Source organism: Myotis lucifugus, unplaced genomic scaffold (genome assembly GCF_000147115.1).
Source record: "Myotis lucifugus unplaced genomic scaffold, Myoluc2.0 scaffold_53, whole genome shotgun sequence".
Lineage (NCBI taxonomy): Eukaryota > Metazoa > Chordata > Mammalia > Chiroptera > Vespertilionidae > Myotis > Myotis lucifugus.
The window spans coordinates 6,540,075-6,563,434 of record NW_005871101.1 but is presented as its reverse complement, the minus strand read 5'-3'; positions in this window follow the sequence as shown (position 1 = coordinate 6,563,434).

Genomic DNA, 23,360 nt, shown 5'->3' with positions numbered 1-23,360 from the left:
TGGGACATATTCAAAAATAGACCACATATTGGGTCACAAGCAAAGTCTCCACAAATTCAAGAAGATTGAAATCATAAAAAGCTTCTTCGCAGACCACGATGGCATAATGTTAGAAATAAACTACAATAAAAACAACCCAAAATACTCAAACACTTGGAAGCTGAATAGCATGTTATTAAATATTGATTGGGTTACCGATGACATCAAAGAAGAAATTAAAAACATCCTGGACACTAATGACAATGAAAACACAACAATCCAAAACCTCTGGGACACAATGAAAGCAGTCATGAGAGGAAAGTTTATAGCTCTACAGGCCTATCTCAAAAAACAAGAAAAAATGGTAGTCAATCATCTAACTCTACAACTCAAAGAATTAGAAAGAGAGCAACAAGAAAACCCCAGAGTGAGCAGAAGGAAGGAGATAATAAAGATTAGAGCAGAAATCAATGACATAGAGACCAAAAAAACAATACAGAAAATCAATGAAACCAAGAGCTGGTTCTTTGAAAGGATAAACAAGATTGACAAACCACTCACCAGGCTCACCAAGAAGCAAAGGGAGAGGTCCCAAATAAACCAAATCAGAAATGATAGAGGCGAAATAACAACAGACCCCACAGAAATACAAATGATTGTTAAACAATACTACGGACAACTCTACTCCAACAAACTAGACAACCTGGAGGAAATGGACAAATTCCTAGAAAAATACAACATTCCAAAACTCAATCAGGAAGAATCTAAAAACCTCAATAGGCCAATAACTATGGAAGAAATTGAAGCAGTCATCAGAAAGCTTCCAGCAAACAAAAGTCCAGGGCCAGACGGCTTCACAGGGGAGTTCTACCAAACATTCAAGGAAGAACTAAAACCTACCCTCCTCAGACTACTACAAAAAATTCAAGAGGAAGGAACACTTCCAAGCTCATTCTATGAAGCCAGCATCACCCTAATACCAAAACCAGGTAAAGACAACACAATGAAAGAGAATTACAGGCCAATATCCCTCATGAACATAAATGCCAAAATCCTCAACAAAATCTTAGCAAATCGGATCCAGCAGTACATCAGAAAGATCATACACCATGACCAAGTAGGATTTATCCCAGGGATGCAAGGATGGTACAATATACGCAAATCAATAAACGTGATACATCACATAAACAAATTGAAAGAAAAAAACCACATGGTCATATCAATTGATGCAGAAAAAGCATTCGACAAAATCCAACACCCATTTTTGATAAAAACTCTCAGCATGGTGGGAGTAGAAGGATCATACCTCAACATAATAAAAGCCATATATGACAGGCCCACAGCCAACATCATACTCAATGGACAAAAACTAACACCATTTCCCCTAAGAACAGGAACAAGACAAGGATGCCCACTCTCACCACTCCTGTTCAACATAGTACTGGAAGTATTAGCCATTCCAATTAGACAAGAAGAAGAAATAAAAGGCATCCAAATTGGAAAAGAGGAAGTAAAACTGTCCTTATTTGCAGACGACATGATATTATACATACAAAACCCTAGAGACTCCGTCAAAAAACTACTAGACTTAATACATGAATTTGGCAAAGTAGCAGGATACAAAATTAATGCCAAGAAATCTGAGGCATTTCTATACACCAATAGTGAACTTTCAGAAAGAGAGATTAGAAAAACAATCCCATTTACCATCGCACCAAAAAAATTAAGCTACCTAGGAATAAACTTAACTAAAGAGGTAAAAGACCTCTACTCAGAAAACTACAGGACATTGAAAAAAGAGATAGAGGAAGACATAAACAGATGGAAGAACATACCGTGTTCATGGATTGGTAGAATCAACATCATTAAAATGTCCATACTACCCAAAGCAATCTATAAATTCAACGCACTTCCCATTAAAATACCAATGGCCTTCTTCAAAGATCTAGAACGAACTCTCCAAAAATTCATCTGGAATAAAAAAAGACCCCGAATAGCTGCAGCAGTCCTGAGAAAGAACAAAGTAGGTGGGATCTCAATACCAGATATCAAGCTGTATTACAAAGCCACTGTTCTCAAAACTGCCTGGTACTGGCACAAGAACAGACATATAGATCAATGGAACAGAATAGAGAGTCCAGAAATTAGCCCGAACCAATATGCTCAATTAATTTTTGACAAAGGAGGCATGAACATACAATGGAGCCAAGATAGTCTCTTCAATAAATGGTGTTGGGAAAATTGGACAGATATATGCAAGAAAATGAAACTAGACCACCAACTTACACCATACACAAGAATAAACTCAAAATGGATAAAGGACTTAAATGTACGACAGGAAACCATAAAAATTCTAGAAGAATACAAAGGCAACAAAATCTCAGACTTATGCCAAAACAATTTCTTCACTGATACAGCTCCTAGGGCAGTTGAAACTAAAGAGAAACTGAACAAATGGGACTACATCAAAATAAAAAGCTTCTGCACAGCAAAAGAAACCATCAACAAAACAACAAGAAAACCCACCTCGTGGGAAAACATATTTGCCAACGTCATATCTGATAAGGGCTTAATCTCCAAAATTTATAGGGAACTCATACAACTTAACAAAAAGAAGATAAACAATCCAATCAAAAAATGGGCAAAGGATCTAAATAGACACCTTTCAAAAGAGGACATTCAGAAAGCCAAGAGGCATATGAAAACATGCTCAAAGTCACTAATCATCCGAGAGATGCAAATCAAAACAACAATGAGGTACCATCTCACACCTGTCAGAATGGCTATCATCAACAAATCAACAAACGACAAGTGCTGGAGAGGATGTGGAGAAAAAGGAACACTTGTGCACTGCTGGTGGGAATGCAGACTGGTGCAGCCACTATGGAAGGCAGTATGGAGGTTCCTCAAAAAATTGGAAATGGAACTCCCATTTGACCCTGTGATCCCACTACTAGGAATATATCCCAAGAAACCAGAAACACCTATCAGAAAGGATATATGTAACCAGATGTTCGTAGCAGCACAATTCACCATAGCTAAGATCTGGAAACAGCCTAAGTGTCCATCAGTAGATGAATGGATTAGAAAACTGTGGTACATCTACACGATGGAATACTATGCTGCTGTTAAAAAGAAGGAACTCCTACCATTTGCAACATCATGGATGGAACTGGAGAGCATTATGCTAAGTGAAACAAGCCAGTCAATGAAGGAAAAATACCACATGATCTCACTCATTCAGGGATAATAAAGACCATTACAAACTTTTGAACAATAATAGATACAGAGGCAGAGCTGCCTCAAACTGATTGCCAAACTGCAGTGGGAAGGCCAGAGAGAGTTGGGGGGCAGGAGGGAGGGGAGTAAGAGATCAACCGAAGGACTTGTATGCATGCATATAAGCATAACTAATGGACATAAGACACTGGGGGGTAAGGGAGGGTAGGGGTGTGTCAAGGGCGGGGGGGAAAAAAAGGACACTTATGTAATACCCTTTGTAATACTTTAAGCGAAAAATAAAAAAAAATAAAAAAAAAATAAAAAATAAAAAATTAGACATATTTCATAAGAAGAATACAAAGTTATTGATGCCATAAATATGTATATATTCATATGTCTCACTTAGGCTTTGAGGAATATGTGTTAGCAGGAAGAAATATAAAATAATGATTATTTCTTGCCTTTTTTATGGGAATATATAATTGTTGCTATATCGCCATGCAGCCATTTATCACAGGTGTGAAATATCACAATACAAAATTATTAACTTTACCCCTCAACTATCCAAATTGCATGTTTCAGCATTCTGAGATTTAAAACATATTGGGTATTTTAACACTAAATTTAAATCTTTGGGGGGAAAAGCAGTGGTGCTTACTAAGGTATTATTTCAAGCAAGCTTTACAAAATTATAATAGGGTAGTCATTTGGAAGTTCAGCATGGAACTTACTTCCTATTGAGGGACCTAATTAGCAAACATTTTTGCTCACATTGTCTGAAGGTTATGATTAGAACACATTTAAAAAACAGCAGATTCAGATCTAAGTGAACAACAAGGTACATAAGGTGACAAAAGGTCTCCCATGAAAGCACAAGGCCATAGCCATTAAGTATCTTCTATGAGAGAAAAATCATTTAAAAATCAATGCAAAATCTTTTAGAGAGTCTGTGTTCAGTAAAACACTAATAAAACTGCCCGGAAGAATGAGAGCTTCTGAATTTTGTATGAAGTAAAATAGAAATTACAAGGAAAAGCCTAGTGAGGAAAAAATACTTGACTATCTAGATTTGTAACAAATAGAGTTGTTCCAATGCTTTAAAGTTGTTTTATGAAGCATAGCTGCAAACACGATTATTTTTAATATTAAATTTTCAATTTTGTTTTAATAGTGCTAATGAACATGTTTAATAAAGTGATAGAAGCTATACAATGACTTTATTTATATATTTAAAATTGTAATTTTCTAGATGACATAGTTATAACTATCTAGATGAATAAATCAATAGAACAAAATAAAGTCCAGAAATAGATTTACACATATAAATAAGGACACATGATTTTGATAAAGTTGTGAAGTCAATTCAGAGGAAAAAGTATTGTCTTTCAAACAAATCATGCTGTAATAATTGGACATTCACAAATAAATAGACTTTGATGTATACCTTGTACTATAAACAAATATTAATTTTAAAAGGGTCATAGACCAAAATGTAAAGTGTAAGGCTATAAAACTTCTAGAAGAAAACATAGAAAATAACATTTTGGCCTTGTCTTGGACAAAAATTCCTTAGTTATGTCACCAATAGCATGATCCATAAAGAAAATTTGATGATTTGACTTTATAAAAATTGAAAATGTTGCTCTTTAAAATAAAAATTGAGAAACAATTTTTAAGTAATGTATCTTGTCAGAACTTGTATCTAGAAACAGAGGTTATTCCAAAACCTCACTAATAAGAAAACTCAAGTAAAAGTGGGTAAAATATTTAAACATACAACTTATGAAAGAACTCTACAGATGGCAAAAACACTTATAAATTATATTCAACATCACCAGTCATTAGAAAAATGTAAATTAAATCACAATGTGTTAATACTAAATACCTATTAGATTGTGTTAAAGTAAAAATACTGACTATCACAAGTGTTAACAAGGCTGTAGGGCAATTGTGATTCTCATATATTGGAGTGAAAATGTAAAATGATACTACCATTTGGAAAAAAAGTGGCAGTTTCTTAAAATTTAAACATACACTTATATAATCCATATCACATCACATGTAGGTATTTCTCCAAGATAAATTATAGCATATGTTTACACAAAGACTTGTACATAAATTGTTCATTGTAATTTTATTTGTGATAACCCCAAACTGGACACACCAAAATGTCCATCTACAGGTGAGAGGGTAAATGAAATGAAATGTTTTACATAGTTCATTCTTTTTCTGGTAGACAAAAAAAGAATGAACTATGTAAAATGACATAGATAAATCTCAAAATAATTACACTGAGCAAAAGGAACCAGATCAAAATAAAATAAATAAACAAAAAACAGAATGCTAGTACCCCCATTAGCTTTTTGAAAAATAAATAAATAAAACACAATATTGGAAAAACATAATAGCTATAATAAGAGAATGAAGAAGATAGGGAGTGCATACCACAGCTACTTTTAAGCTGTTTCCCCCAAAACAAGCAAACCACCAATGTCTTGGCACACAAGAGGTTTCCCCAATCATGAAATAATTGGCCTGTACTTTCTTTTCTACCTTCCACCAGAAATTGTTCTTTTGGCTTGTGGGTCCAAAAACTGTTCTCAAAGGTGGCACAAGGGACAACCTGGGGGAACAAGTCATTCCCAAGAATTATTTGAGAATGGCTCTTAACTACATAAAATGTCTTTTAAAATCACCTAGGAAGCCAGTGACATAAATTGCTTTTGCAGACCTAGTTTCTCATGCCCTATGTCCCATGAGCAAGGAAATCTGGACTGAACAAACTAGAAGTATATAAACAGTGGTTGTCACATTTGTTTTAGAGAATCGGTAATTTGAATAAATTCAGGTATAATTCAATTACATTCCTAATAATGTAAAAACGCAGACCACTTTCTTTAAAGATCAGTCAATATAAAAACATCTGTAGAGATGTGAAAAAAAAAAGTTCAAAGGAAGTGCACTATGTTAAGAAAGCAAACCAACACATGCCCTCATGAAACAGAAGGAAAGTTAAAGAAACAAATAACAAATAATCTTAATTGCAAGATTTGTAATACGTTTTCCATGATCTTGGATCAGAAATGACCAGTTTCTGGTGAAAAACCTATTGTGTACAATGCAATTGACAGTGAGTGACAAACTGGGTTTAGTTGACAAACAAGTACATGTTAAACATTCTTTTCGAAATTTGAGGAATACCAGAAAAAAATTTAATATCCTTAGCAAAAATAAAGCAGAGATGGAGTAAATGATTCAGTATTCATGAAACAGCAATCCTGAGTGAGATAATAGCCAGAGAAGCAAAAATTAAAGTAATAAAACAAAAGATTCCTATAGAGAGTAAGCACGGAACTTTAGATAAATAAGGGATCCAGCAGTACCATTGATGATTTTAGAATGGTCACACTAAGCCCGACCGGGTGGCCCAGTGGTTGGGAGTGATCTATGAACCAGGAAGTCACAATCAGATTCCTGTTCAGGGCACATGCCCATGTGTGGGCTCAATCCTCAATGTGGGGCGTGGAGGAGGCAGCAGATCAGTGATCCTCTCTCATCATTGATGTTTCTATCTCTCTCCCCCTCTCCCTTTCTCTGTGAAATCAATAAAAATATATATTTAAAAAATAAAATGGTAACATTTTAACATTATTTTATTAAAGTTTTTCCTTTCCAAATCTTAGATAAATTACAGCATTTGGATGGGAAAAATACAATTTACCAATGAACAGAAAATAAATACATTTAAAAATCAGTTAAGAATTACAATAGACAGCCTGGCTGGTGTGGCTCAGTAGTTGAGGATTTACCCATGCACTAGGGGGCACAGGTTTGATTCTGTGTCAAAGCACATGCCCCATGGTTTCAGGCTAGATCCCTGGCAGGGAGCATGCAAGAGGCAGTCAGTTGATGTTGATGTTTCTCTTTCATTATGTTTTTCTCTCTCTCACCCTTCCTATACCTCCAAAAATCAATTAAAAAATAATAATTACAATAGACAAAATGATGTTGATTTGCATGTGAGAATGTGAAATTGAATGAATGACAAAGGAAAGATTTCAGGATAATCCTCTGATTCTTCTGTGATGGACCAGTACAAATTCACTGAGATGGGTTATAACAAGAGAGGAAAAATGATGGATAGAATTATGTAGTGATTTAAGGTGGTCTAAGTTGATTTTATGAGGCACCTAGACTGGAATTTTCAGATGTCAGATTATGAATTATAGTTAGGACATCAAAAAATTATCCAAACAATATTTATAGAGTAAAAAGTTAAAATATTTGCAAATTTATATTCAATCTCTTAATATTAATTCTTCTACTTGTTCAGTGCCAACTGTATCTTACTAACTTGAATTCTTAAAAAAATATCTCATGCATCCTAACTGGTTTGGCTCAGTGGACAGAGCCTGCGGACTGAAGCGTTCCGGGTTTCATACCGGTCAAGGGCACATGCCTGGGTTGTGGGCTTGGTCCCCAGTAGGGGGCCTGCAGGAGGCATTTGATCAATGATTCTCTCTTATCATTGATGTTTCTATCTCTCTCTCCCTCTCCCTTCCACTCTGAAATCAATAAAAATATATTTTTTAAAAATCTCATGTAATCATAATAAGGAACTTTTATGGTAGGTGTTATTATTCTTATTTTAGATGAGGAAGCTGAGACTCCGGTGGATTAATTTGTGTAATAAAACATTTATCATGCTAGTGCCTGCGTTCTGATGCCCTTTAAACTGGTCGTCCTGCCATTAGTCATTGCTCCCTGATGCCACTTCCACATGGAAACCTGAGAGTTGTTCCCATTGTCTTTAAGATAAGTAGGAGCTCCATTGCATGGCACGCCCTGCCCTTCGGGATTTGACCTTCCTCGTGCTTACAGCTTCCTTTTCACAGTGTGTTAGACCTTTCTCTCCCACAGGAACCACAATATCAGATTGTGTGACAGATTGTGTGACTTTGTCTGTAGGTATATATCTAGTAACATCTTTCTTAAGTTCAGGATTTTCAAAGATCATTTTCTTATAAGAAATGCTTTCTTACTCTCTCTAGGTTCAGCTAGATGTCCTGTGTGTTTTATTCCCACCCTGCTCTTACATGCCATTATACCTTTTCACTATTTCACTACTACTGCTACAATACTTTCCACTGTGATTCTGTACTTTCCTCTTTCTTTGTTAATAGGTCATAAAAGCCTTAAAAGTAGGTGCTCTTTCCAATGTCTAGCACACTGTATGACATAATAAATGCTTAAATAGCATTTGCTGAATTAGTAGATGAGTAAATAAATGAGAGCATAAAAGGAGAAAATTTATAGAAATGTATTATGTTAGGAAGAAAATTCTAAAAGATTGAAAATGAAAGCAAATGCACATTGAAAACATAAAATATTAAGTTAAACAGAAAATGCAAAAATATTTTTACAAATGAATAAAAATGTGTCATTAGAAAGTCATATAAATTGAAATTATAAGATAATAAATGGGCAGCAATTTATATAAAGACATATTTCACAATTAGGTAAAGTGTTTAATAAACAATATGCAAAATTGTCAATCTCATCGGGAGTCAAAGTTTAATTTCTGTCAATTTTGCAACTATTATAACAAATTTTATTTGTTATAATAATTTTATTTGTTATAATAATTTTATTTGTTATAATAATGTACATTGGCAAGCAAGCCTTTCCATGAAGTTATAGAGGGACTGTCAATAAGGAATGGACTTGGTACAAATAATATGATTATTTATACCAGACCATTACAACTCCAACAAACTTGAGCCCACAGTTTTATCTTAGTAACGCATTGTTTCTAAAAAAGCAAGCATTTATACCAACATGATCATCACAGGGTAATTTACAAAAAGAAAATTATAAATGACTTACATGGTCAATAGTAGCATAGTTGTTAATTAATTATATATGCAATGAAATACTATAATTAATATTATAATACATGTTATCTATAAAAATGTAATGACTTCACAAATTCTCCTGGGTAAAATTTGCATATTACAAGTTAATTTAAATTAAGCAAAATGCAAATACAAAGAATATAAAAAATATGTCTACAAAATAGTAAGAGGGATTACGAATCTTAATTTTTTATTTTAGTTTTTCTTATTTTTCTCCATTAAGCATATTTAATAAATCAAAACAATAAGCACAACACCTAATTAATTAAAGGAAAATACAATTATGGAAAGCAGCAACAGTTAAATAGCATGTCTATGAAACGTCTTCACATTTTAAATACTGACAAGAACTTCTGTGCTTGTCACTCAGAGAAATATTGCAATTGTAAAATCAATCTATTCAGAGCCCCCTACTGCCCATGTTTTTAGCATCTAGTTAATTAAACATGTATAGGAGGGAGGCATTATAAGACCATTGAAATCATCAGTCAGCCTTATAATTTTTCCCAAATGGGCTAATAAAGCCCATTTTGGGGGAAAAATAACTATAGCTATATCATTTAAATACACAAACATACAATGTAAATCTCATTGACCAAATGCACTATCCACAAATGTTACTAATGGTCATATGATCATGAAGAAAACATGAGGAAAATGATAGGCATGCTCTGCCCATTAGGGCAAAAGTGTTCTTCTGGGTTATGTAAGGTGATCCTATTGGTTGCTCCCACAGAAGAGAATTCTGCATGAGAATACTGTATTATTCTGACAATTGATTAACATTTTGATGTGTTCAAAATTTGTTCACATGGAAATGAAATATTAAGGCATTCAGACATTCAAAGTAATGGAACTATTGAACAAAAATGTGTTTATACATTTTTAGACAATCAGTTGCCAAGAAATGCACTCAAGGTTATTTCTACCTTCTCTGATTATCACAGAGGTAAGCATATAAATATAAATATATTTGTCTGTTGGGCTAAAAACATACCTTCTTTTGATTTAGTCTGTGAAAAATTAGTCTAAAACCAGGAGCTATCTTCCTTTTTAGTAAATGATGATAAAATATTATGTCTCGAGATTACTGGAGAGTGTTGAGATTCAATTTTCTCTTTTATATAGTGGAGATGAAAAACTGAAAATATCATTAAATATATTTTCAAAGAGAACTTATTCATTATTATTCATTATTCAAAGAGAACTTTCTCTGAAATTTGTAAATTAGTCTTCTACAAAACTTTTCTCATTTATAGCACTTCATACACTATTAATTGTTAGAATGTTACTTTAAATCTATACTATCTGAAAACACACAATCATTCTTGATTAAGCTCAAAATGTAATATTTTTTTCCTTACCTACCTACTGAAATAAAAATGTTACATGAAGGCGATGAAGATAAATGTTCTTAAAGACAAAAAAAAAGCAACATTAAAAGTAAATTACAAGAAGCTGAAATGTGTGCAAACTGTGCTTGGTCCTAATTGTGAGAAGGGAATAGCAGCTTACATTTGGGATGTGTATTTGCTCTTTCAGTTCACAGTCTATTTAGTAAATGACCTCTTCCAGCACAGGAAATGTTACCACAGTGGCTCATAAGTGCTAATGTGCAGCCCACTCCCAATGCCACTTCACTCCTATTGTATCATGCTTAGAGCTCCATTGTTCATTCACTTTTCAGAAGATTCAAGTGCTAAATATCTTCAGTATCTTTTAGTATAGGTACAATTTTTCCTTCATCATGCAAAATATGAGAATCTACTGGGAAGCAAATAGTGAACATTTCATTGGCATAGGAATTTTTTTAATATATATTTTTATTGATTTCAGAGAGGAAGGGAGAGAAAGAGAAAGATAGAAACATCAATGATGAGATAGAATCATTGATAGGCTGCTTCCTGCAAGCTCCCCACTGGAGATCAAGCTGGCAACCCAGGCATGTGCCCTGACCAGGAATCAAATAGCGACCTTCTAGTTCATAGGTCAATGCTCAACCACTGAGCCATGCCAGCCAAGGAATTTTTTTTAATAATATTCCATGTAATAAGAACATTTGGCTCTTCAATATACATTACAAATATGAATTATAATATATTTGGTTAGTGTTGTTGGCTTCCCTTTTCTTTTGACCTTTTAAATTTGATCTATTGACATTTCCTCATTTTTCAAAATATCTGAGTGTCTAAAATAGAGCAGACTGATGTCATCCCTATATTTTCTGAACCTCTAGTTATTGGCAGTTTGAAAAGAAAACCACAAGGAGATAATGCAATCTATTCTCTTTTTAAAAATGTATATTTTATGAGCTTGTAAGATATTCTGTTGATGAAGGGAAAGTGAATATTGCTTATTAAGACCAACAATGTAAAATCTCACAGAGATACTCTATGATGGAAATACTGCAAAAATAAAGGAGCCCAATTTGCTGTGCAATGAACTCTGAAACAACTACCTAACACATACATTCTTTTGTTTTCTTTAAATATGTGCTTTATTTCCCCAAGTTGAGTTTTAGAATTTTATTAATTTTAGCTTACACATCCTTCTGAAAGAGAATTTTAGTGTCTTCAAACTATAGGATCTTTGAAATTATCCTTAGCAAATCACAGATTAAAAAAAATACCAGTATGTTTTATGCCTTAGTCAAAGTTGACTAGTTTTGGGTTTTAAATGTTTTTGAAGTGAAGCAGAACAAAGCCTGACTAACACCTACATAAAATAAAATGTGTTGCCAAAAAGAAGAAAAAAAAAGAACTATCTTTAGTTGTCAAGAAAATACAACCTTACAAAGTGATATGATGCAACCCAAATAAAATTCTCAATTTTAAAGATTGTTTTTCATAATACTTAAATATATACATGGTTTGTATAATTCCTAAAGAATATGTGGTCATAAAGTATCCAAAATACATTTTATAATAAAATGCTATGTACTCGTTGTTTTAAAAATTCACAATGAGATGACAGCATTTCGAAATATGACCTAGTTTGAAATTCATACCATGACTTCTTCTGAAATATCAGTGGTGGTTTCTTATATTTAATTAGAAATTGCCATATTTTGTGGCTTTACATTTTACATATGATTTTAAAACATTTAGCAATATCGTTGGTGTTTCAAAAAGGAAAATGTGGTATATGGGAAAACCACAATGTTATATATTATTCAACATTTGAGGTGGACTGCTTAAAATACTACTAAGCTGGATTAAAAATATTGATTTTTTGAGCTTCAAGCAACTGCATCAAAGCATACATCATACATATTTACTTGGTTTAATTATGAGTGCTAATCTAGGCATGCTTTATCATACGGAAAATAATTTGTGGTTAAATCTAATTGCTTTCCCAGCCATAATATTATTTTATATATACTGAATGCATAATACATTATTATCATTCAATATCATGGTCAGCTATGGGTAATAAAATTTAAAAAATAGTCTATTAAATCAAATTGTTGTTTTATGGATTTTTTATTATAGATTTATAACTTTACAAATAAGGGGAACTAGCCATCAAGTTAAATATCTTTGTGAAAATATAGAATACTTCAATATATCTGAATGCATTCATTTTTAATTTATTTGTATTTTTGCCCTTTTAAAATACATATGCTATTAAAATATATCATGTAACATGGATGTTAACATGTTAATATTCATCTAATTATGTTAGTCATAATGATATGTTTTACTACACTAATCTGTATATAATACAAATAAAGTATTTTTAAAGTTATTTGATTTCATTCCTGATGAACACAGATGTTAAAATTCTCAAAAAAGTTAGAGCAAATCAGATCCAACAATATATTTAAAAGATCATATACCATGATCAAGTGGCATTTGTTCTGGGGATGCAAGGCTGGTACAATATTCTTAAATCAATTAATGTGATACAAAAAAGTTATTTGATTTTACAAATATAATTTGTACCTTCCCTACACACACACACACACACACACACACACAAATCCCAAAGGATTAATTTTGGGGACAAAATATTTTTTAAGAGCTTAATTATTTTTATTATTTAGTTTAGAAAAATCATACTGATTCTGTGAGTAAAAATATTATTGAGACATTCATACTTGTTTTATTTAAATGTATAAAATTTTGAATATTTAGCTATTATATTTTCTTGTTATTTAAGCAATCAATTAGGAGCTGACATTCTCCATACAGTACAATTAAAATACATACACGTATGAATGGTCTCACTTGGGTCTCAAAGATTTTATATATTTTTTCCTCTCTTGAATTTTTATAAATATTTAGAATTTCCATTTACAAATAAACTTCAAACATTGGTTGTCTGGCATCTAAACAATGAACTTTACTTATTTGTAAGCAAAGGGTGGGATAACAAGGATGCAGAATACCTGTGATTGAGAGGACATGTCATGCAGTAATGTTTTATTGCTTATTTAGGCATTAGGCTACTTAGAAGGCAAGATTTTTCCATAATTACATGAGCAATTCCTCACTTACTTTCATGACTTATATAATTTGTACAATGCACTGATATGAATGAAAATTCCTGATCTTTTCAGTAAAATAGTGACTTTTTAAAAAATTGATTCAAGTACATTGGATGAGCAGCTATTAAGAAGTTGAACTTGCTGACCTTAAAGGACAGGGAAGTTAACACTACTTTTCTGTGAGGATTTATGCAGAACTTGAGAGAATTGTGTGTACTGAAATGCTAGTAGGATGTTCTACACATGCAGAAGAACTTTTATAGACAGGAAACCCAGAATTGGAAATTAAAAATCAGAAGCCAGAGGCCATACCAAAAGTTTGTTGGACCTTTTAAAATATACCCTGAATAGTAACACAGACATTAATAATGAGTGTGATGGGAAAATTATAAGATAATTAGAAATTTTGTATTGTTATTATTACTAATACTAGAGGCCTGGTGCATGAATTCGTGCACGGGTGGGATCTGGCCGGCCCATCACCAATGGGTCTCATCGATTGGGGTGGGGGGGCCAATCAGGGGCCAGGCCAGCTGGGGGAAGGGGCTGAGGGAGGTTGGCCAGCTGGCCCTGCCCCCATCGGGCCAGTTGGCCAGCCCCAGTGCACGTCATAGGGACAGGTCATTCCATTCATTCTGTCACTTGGCTTTTATATAGAGAGATAGGACATCCTATCTAATAAAAGAGAAACATGGTAATTAGCGTACGACCGCTACCCTTCCCATTGGCTAATCAGGGCGATATGCAAATTAACTGCCAGCCAAGATGGTGGTTAACCGCCAACAAAGATGGCGGCTAGTTTGCATATGTAGGCACAATGCTGGGAGGCGAAAGGGAAAGGATGGAAGAAGCCCCCTGCCACTGACGGTGATCGGAAACCCAGGGGGAAGCTAATAGCGGGAAGCAGGGGTGGAGCCCAGCGATGGGAGCTGGGCAGGGACAGAGCCGGCAGTCCGGGGAGCTAGGGATCTCCTGCCCAGGCCTAAAGCCTTGGCCAAAGACGTTAGGCCTGGGCAGGGGTGGAGCCTGCAATCGTGGAGAGCTGGGGGTCCCCTACACAGACCTAACGCCTTGGCCAGAGGCGTTAGGCCTGGGCAGGGGGGGAATCAGCCATCGCAGGGAGCAGGGGCGGAATCAGCAATCCTGGGCAGCTGGGGGGTCCCCTGCCCAGGCCTAAGGCCTCGGTCAGAGGCATTAGGTCTAGGCAGGGGCAGAGCGGGAGATCGCAGGGAGCTGGGGGTCCCCTGCCCAGGCCTGAATCCTGGGCCAGAGGCATCAGGCCTGGGCCAGGGGAGGAGCCAGCAATCGGAGGGGTCTGGGGGTCCCCTGCCCAGGCCTGATGCCTGGGCCAGAGGCATTAGGCCTGGGCGGGGTCAGAACCAGTGATCGGGGGGAAATGAGGGTCCCCTGCCCAGGCCTGACACCTCTGGCAGAGGCATTAGGCCTGGGCAAGGGGCCGATCCTGTGATTGGAGGGTGATGGGGGTCAACCCCTGAGGGCTCCAAGTATGTGAGAGGGGGCAGGCTGGGCTGAGGGACACTCCCCCCCCCCCCACCCAGTGCATGAATTTCGTGCACCAGGCCCCTAGTGCTTATATAATAAGTAATAGATAAAATTAAAGACAAAGGTGTTACAGTAAAATAAAATCACAGACTTTTGAAAAAGAGAAAGGTATTGAGTTTTGTTTTATAAACTGAAATATAAATTTGTGTTTTGAGTTTCTTGAGATCACATCCTGATTTCTTTTCTTACTACTTGCTTGATTTAGGAAAAAAGTTCTTTTAACTCTCCTGAGATTTTTTTTTATAAATTGCTAAATGAGATAATAATGCCTATGCCTTATGGGGTTTCCATCAGGATTAAATGAATATATGTATTCATACTCTTAAATATTTTGAAATGTAAGTTTTCTGAAAACTTTATTGGTATGTGGAAAGATTAATTTGCATAGGTTAGAATTCTAGTGCAAACAAAGGAAATAATTATATAGTTTGATTTCATCTTATACACGTTGAAAAAAAAACAGAAACACTTAAATGTGCAGTGGCAAAATGTTATTAGAATTCTGGTTTCCTTTACCGACAATGAGTAGACATTGCACAACACTGTTTTAAGACAACAAAATAAGAGAAGGTTTATGCTTATTGGATTTGAAACAGTTTAATTATTTAATAAAAATAACGATAATTCATAATGACAAGAAAAGAGAACAGTTGGATTTAAAAGTCTTATGCTACTCCATAGGCAATATTTAATTGCAAACCTAAATGTAAAATTATATAAATGCTGAATTACACATAAAAAGAATGAAGCAATTATTTAATCTTTTCCTTTCTTTTTGAAGTTTAACTGAACTTTATTTTTTAAAACAAAATGTATGTCTATACCATATTTCTTAATATAGCTATAATACTGACAAACAATTGCTTCCTTATGATGACCTCAAATTCTTTGTGCTATAAATTAATCTTTCCTACCACTTAGTGGAAAATGGAATGCAGCTGCTTACCATTTTCCTCCTGATATTGATTTCTTTATGTGATGACTTTGATTAATTTCTTTTGTTGGAGACTTTTCCAAGGTTTCACCCCACAGAATGGAAGTAAAAGAGTATTTCTTTGATTAAACACTAATTTGTGAGGTTCACACTAGGCTATCTGCTCTAAACCCTCTCAATGTTTCCAACAGATAATTAGAACTAACAGTACGTAAAACAAATATTATTGTAAACAAAGTCAATATTTTCCCAGTAAGTATTTCTAAGACTGCCTTAGCCTACAAAGACTAAGTTTAGGTAACTCACTTTCTATTCCAAAGAGCAGACCAAGAAAGAATAACAGCACCATGAAAACTGGAAAAATCTGAATAATGAGCTCATAAAGTGTATGATTTTGACTGAAGTAAATTCCCAATGAACTTCTCAAAATAATTTTGGTGCAAATTATACATGCTTTAGTTTATCTAAAGGAATCTCTTCTAATGGGATAAGAGCTTCAACCCAACAATATTTTAAAAGGTGTTTGATAAGATAATACATTTAAAAACAAAATAATCAATATTTTTCCAAGTTTAAATAACTACTAATTTCTCATTAAGATATTTCTGATAGGTGGAAATAATATTCATTGATCTCTTTATTCAACCACGAAAAGGATTGCCACTTGGTTAGAAACTATGTGAAACCCAGTTCTATAACTATGCTTCTTCCTTTATTGCTCTCTCCATTCTTCCTTCTTGCCTCTATCTTCTTTTATCTCTGTTTACCAGTAATTTATTTAATATCCTTTGATTTGTTTGTCCATAAACTTTTGCATCACCCTGTATGACATAAAATTACTTCCAGAAGCATTTCTATTACATTTTTGCATATTTCCTCATGGTCATACATACATATGGCCACACACATTTCTGGGTGAATGGTCAAAAAATTATGAACTTGACTAGTCTTCATCTATGCTTTATTGAGGCTGCATATGTTCCCCTTAGGTCACTAACTAATAGGCCACTATCTTAGACTTCCCATCAAACCATGCTATAAAAGAAAGCAATGAATAAAGATTGCCTAACACCTGTGTTTTGTATTTCACAGGCATGTTTTCTTTCAAATTCTGAATCCCATTTTGAAGAGTGATTCTTGGTGAAGTAGGAAAAATGCTGTGCCAAAAGAGAGACAAAATCACTTGATCTCTTCTGTTAATATCATCCCCCAATATTTCTTCCTGATGGAGAAACTGAGCAAATACACAAGAGACAGGTAAATAGAGTCAACACTGAGCAGCATAAACAGATAGTAATGCTGGGATAGAGATGGACAAAGAAATTAGCAGGGAATTACTAAATTTTGAAATCTAAGAAGAAACCAGACACCAAAGAGCACCATCGGATAGAAAATATTGTAGATTCAGGCACGTAGTGGTAAGCCTGAGTGCACTGAAGAGATTTTCATATAAAGTTACTTTGGGAGAAATACGTCTGTGCCATGTGTTTTTCCTTGCTGCACTTTAAAAACAGCACTAACCTCCAAAATATATTTCATATGAAAGAATACAATAGACCAATGTATATTATGTATTATGATTGCATATTATGATTTGCATTTGCATGCATTTTTTTCAGGAAGGAAATCTCTGTCTATGTACCAGTCTACATACTTTATCCATCTCTACACAAGATGAGGCAAAAGTAGGCTCACAATTGTTCATAAGGAAAATAATACAATAATTAATAAATAATACTACAAGAATAAACTGTTTTGTGTAGTCACAACTGTAAACCTACTTTGCCCCACCCTGTTTATATACCATTTAATGACTGCAATATAAAGATGCTTATTTGTTTGATTGACTGAGTCTGCTCATGAAAATATTAATCACAAAAATATTTAGATAATGGGTTCTGCTCTGTTTTCACAAAGCTCTGATAGAAATTATAATTTCTGTTGTGTATGGCTGTGTGCTTGCAGTTCTGTAGACTTGCAACATAAATAAATATGCACATCATATTGGAAAAAATTTAGAAATTCAGAGAAAGTTAAATGACATTCTTTCTTCTTCATCATTTAGAAAAGCTGTTGATTCTAAATAAAGAATTTTTAGCTGCTCCTATATAGTTAAGTTTCTGTCATATGTTCTAGAACCTCAAATTCAGCAAAGTGTATGCAGGTACTTATTGAGTTGGGCAACCCACTTAGTTTCAGGAATTGTTATTGTCGTTCCTGCACTCTGTGCATTTGAAATCATCCCAAAGAACTAAATATAATTGGGCTGTCATCAGTCTTTTAAGTTCCTCATTTTGGGTTTTCATAGGTATGATATGGATTCAGAAAATAACACCTCTCCTAATATGACAAATGTACACTAATACAATTTTTAAATGGTTACAATTTAAATAATGATATTTTTTAACATTTTGAAACACAAATCCATCATTTCTTGGGCTATGCTTCCATATAATTAGTTATACAAAAAACTTATTTTATTTTAATAATATAGAAAAAAGCAAACACTTGAATCAAAAGAAAAATAATACTTATTTTAGTGCCTATAATGAAGAGGCTTTGCATGTATCTCATTCACACAAGAGCCATGAAAGGTGATGCAATTATCCTAACGCTGTGGGTGACCAGTGATACGAAAAATACTAATTATATCCAAGGTCACATAAATGGAATGAGTTATTCTGGTATTGAATGTCAGATTAATCTAGTCCTGAAGCTATAGTTAAAAAGCAAAAAAAAAAAGTATTTGTCATATGTGCTTTTTAAAATGTAGTTGGAATATAGTAAGTTTAATTGTGGAGAATATTGTGAAACAATTTTGTTATTCGCAATAAATATATTTAAGAACTTTAGAAAGAGGTCCAAACATTAGCACTTCTAAAACCAACTACCTATATTTGTGCTCACAGCTCTTAGCTGAATGGTTACACATAGGTACTAACTGGTTAGACTTCCCAATATTAGGGACTCTGTTATATTTATTGGAAGATAAAATCACTAGGGAGTACATCATCTTTCTGGCATGTTTTTGTGACAGAATATTCCTGTACATTTTAATGGAAATAAAAGAAGAAATAGAACTAATTATGGCATTTGATTGGCTTGGTATATTTCATAACAGAACCTCAGGTTGATTTTTCACTTTTTAGGAACACTGTAGTAAACACATTAACAAAGTCTATAAATATGTATTAAATGCCCACAAGATGAATACAATTTTAAAAACTCTACAAATATCATTTATATGCAAAGCAATTAGAGATATGATTGCTTCATCAGGATTTCTACTTGGATTTAGGTATGATACATACTTAAAATAATATCCTATCTAATAATAGACAAACATGGTAATTGGCCATACCTTCACTACACCTCCCATTGGCAAATCAGCACAATATGCAAATTAACCATGAACAAAGATAACGGTTAATTTGAATACGTAGGCTCCAAGCGGTGGAGCAAAGCCTGACGGCCCGGGGCCAGCAGAGCAGCGAGGCCTCACAGCTCCTGGGCCGGTGGAGCAGTGAAACCTGATGTTTCCAGGGCCGGCTCCTGCCAGAACTCAGCCAGAGCAAAGGCCTGGGCCCTGGGTGCCAGAGGCAAACCGGTGCCAGCAGCCAGGGGAAAGGAAGGCCTATTGCACAAATCTCTTCATGCAACAGGCTTCTAGTTTTATTATAAAATATTATATAGCTTACCTGCTTCAGGAATTCAAACAGCACTAAGAGTTTCAATCAGGATTTTCTTTTTTTTGCAAACATTGGTGTTTAGTTTTCCTTTTGGGCCACTAGAAAAGCATGTCATTAAATGTGCATTTAATAAGAAAAAAAATAAACTTATCTCAATAATGGTATTCTTTTACCAAAAGAAAAACCTAGAATTTATTCCTGAAATTCTATATAATGATTAGTTTAGAAAAGATATTATTTTGACATACTTGGAAGTTAGAAGAACCTCCTCATCAAGCTGCTTGTCCTCGGGTAAGGAGTGCCATAATGGGGAAGGCCATGTAAAGTCTTTGAAACTTCCCCCTTTCTGGCCAAGAGAGAAAAACACACAATATTTTATCTCCAAGTGGGGAAATGCAGCAATAAGCACTACCCTTAAAATCTACAGTTTATAAAGGTGGTATTGCCTATCATAACTCTGCTTCACTGGTCTGACACATGCAATAACTGGAAGGAACCTAGCGAATGTCTATAAACTACTGCTAGTTCATCAGTGCAGAAGCTCTGATCTCAACTATGATGGCTGGTGCTGTTACCAGGAAGTATCATAAGGACTCAGGAGTAGGTGCATAATCATTGATTTAGTCAATGTGTTAATTTCTATACTGATAAGAAAATTGACCCCAAATAGTTCACATTGATATGGAACATACAATAATATTCCCTGACAGTTTTGCTCTATGAATATGGATAACTCTTCTCTCCTGTGATATGATTGAAATGGATCTGGACTTTCTCTACATTCTGTAGAGCATTAAATTGGCCTACGATGTTGGGAACTTCACAATGATTGGGCAGAACAAGTAAGCCTGCTCATTGAGTTTTCTAAAAGGCTCAACAATTCCTCCTCTCCTCCCTAGCAATTTTAGCTAACAATCTCAAATTAACCAAGTTATATGAGGTAGTCTCTTTAATACAGAGATCATTTTTTTTTCTGAATCTCACAGAATTAAAATAATAACTCAGGTGAGAAAAAACATGATAGAAAAATTGGGATGCTGAATGAAACTGAAGAGGTTTACTGTAAAGCTCATGATCTATTAATGTTTTAACAGGGTATGACATTTTGTAATAAAAAATTTACAGTTGTTCTCAATAAGTGTGCAAAAGCTCTTGACATGTTTAACTGTCATATTTCAAACACTTTCCGAGATTATGAAATGTGATGTGTTCTTTTAAAGAAAGATTGTGATCTGGTAAATAATTATTAAAAATGCATATGACCATATGTCACAATTGTGTGTGAGAAGTTATGTGTTTAAGTTAATATTAGTGAATATTGGTCGAGAAAGTTACAGCCTGATTTTCTGTGTATTATCTATAGAATATGCAGGATGTCTCAAAAATATATACACACATTGAATAATTATTAATTCTAATGGGTTAAATCTGAAAAGAAACATCAATTGAGCTATCAGAAAAAAGTGTGTATAATTTTTTATGACACCCTGTATATATCATGAATTGCACATGATTCTACTGAATTTTGTAATAAAGTATGATTTATTACTGGAGAAAAATTAAGTGTGCTTAGTCTTTCTATATAGAGTTATACAGATTATAATCTAATGTACTAAAATGAAGTTTTTTTATATTAGAAAATATTTGTGATGTCGTTTAAATAAAGATTTTTACCTTTGATTTATAAAATACTTTTGTTTCACTGATCATATGACAAGTGCTCATATAGGTGATGTATCAATATCAACTCATCCCATTCTCATAAATTCCCTATGAAGTAGATACCATCATTATCTACACTCAATCTATGAAGAAACTGAGGTATGGCGAAGTTAAGTGACTTGCCTGATAATACCCGGCCAGTGGGTAGCTGAGAGAGGGTTTGAACTCAGAAAGTTTAATTTCACAATTTGTCCTCTGGCAAAATGAATTCATTTATCTGTTTGTTCCCCATTCCAAGTTCTCATTAAAATGACCAAAAATAACATTAAATTATTAAAGGAAGTGTAAAAGAGAGTTTATGACAATAATTTTAAAGTGTTTGTACATGTTAGATGTCTGATGTGATCAAGGGATAAAATAACAACTGTAGATAGAACATACAAAATAATTTTATTTTCTTTCATGAGAAAACAGAAGAGATTCCTTTTAAATAAATGTTAACAGCCGATATGAGAAAGGATTTGAACCAGAGTTCTGTCTATGTGCACTTTACTCAAAGAATGTGGAGAATTTAAAATTTGTTTAATATGAAATTGATCAGGAATGTAGTTAAGATTCATAGAAAAAAGAAAAAGATATTTTCATAGCAATTATAATTCACATATAAATGTGTTGTTATTTTAATATTTCTGAAAAAGACTACATTTATTTTTATCTCTATCAGGAAAATTTTCCTATACATTTAATGCTCCTCATAGTCATTCACTGAGTACCATGATGAGAAAAAAAATTTTACCAATGACATACAGTAATATGATATGAGTATATGAAGCTTTAGGCGTACTACAGAAAAAAAAACTGTTTGGGATATAGCAATAAAAGTTAATGGCTACCTCTTTTTTTTCTCTTTTAAATCAAAGGCAATTCAATTACTTTGTATAGTAATGATTCCATGGAAAAAGGCACTTTCTAAATTACTAATTATATTTTCAAATGTCTTTGAATGGACTCATCTACTTGCATTAAATTATATACTTAGATTTGACTTTGGTCTCTCCTCCACTAGTATTTGAACTTAAATAGAAGATATTTTGCAGAACTATTCCTTTAATTCAACCTATTAGCTTTACATTTATGAAATGGATCTCAAAAGCAATCCCACCTCACTTTTTTTTTTTTTACTTAATTATTCCTTCACATTCAATTATTCTGTTATCAGTCTCTTTCCAATAACTTCTAGAGGAGTGTCTCATTTTTCAAATTCTTTACTGGTAAAAAACATAAGATATAATACTATCCTATTGTGAATTTCAAATGTATAGCAGTTTACTTACATAAATTCATGTTCAAAACTTGTATTTTGAAAATGAAATTTTTAGGGGTGAAATAGTCAGGTTTAAGGAATTTTTAAAATTAAGGGGGGTCCATGGAAAAAGCACAGGCTGAAAAGCTGCAAAAGGTTACCTTCCATAAGAAGGGGAGTTGGGAGAAGCAGTAGTTACATTTCCATGAAATAAGGGAACTGGGAGTAGCAAAAGGTCTATATTTACAAAATAAAGAAGAAAGGCCTCACGTACCCATGTGAGGTTTGACCTTTGAGCTCAGAAGTTCAGAAGTTGCTATAGTGACCAAATCAAAGGGGAACAGTGGCCAATCAGAGAGGGTATTGAGGCACAAAGACTTCAGCCTTTATAAACCAGGGGCAAAAAGGAACTCAGTGGGACTCTTTCCACACTCCACCCCCCCCCCACCCCAACATGGAGTCTGTGCTGTGAGATTCTTCCTCCTTCCCCACTTGGGAGTCTGTACTTGTTCTTCAATAAATTTCCACCTTTGCTATACCATCTTCCGTCCCTTGTTTCATTCTTCAACTCCGACTGACAAAGAGCCCGAGGAAACCATCCTGC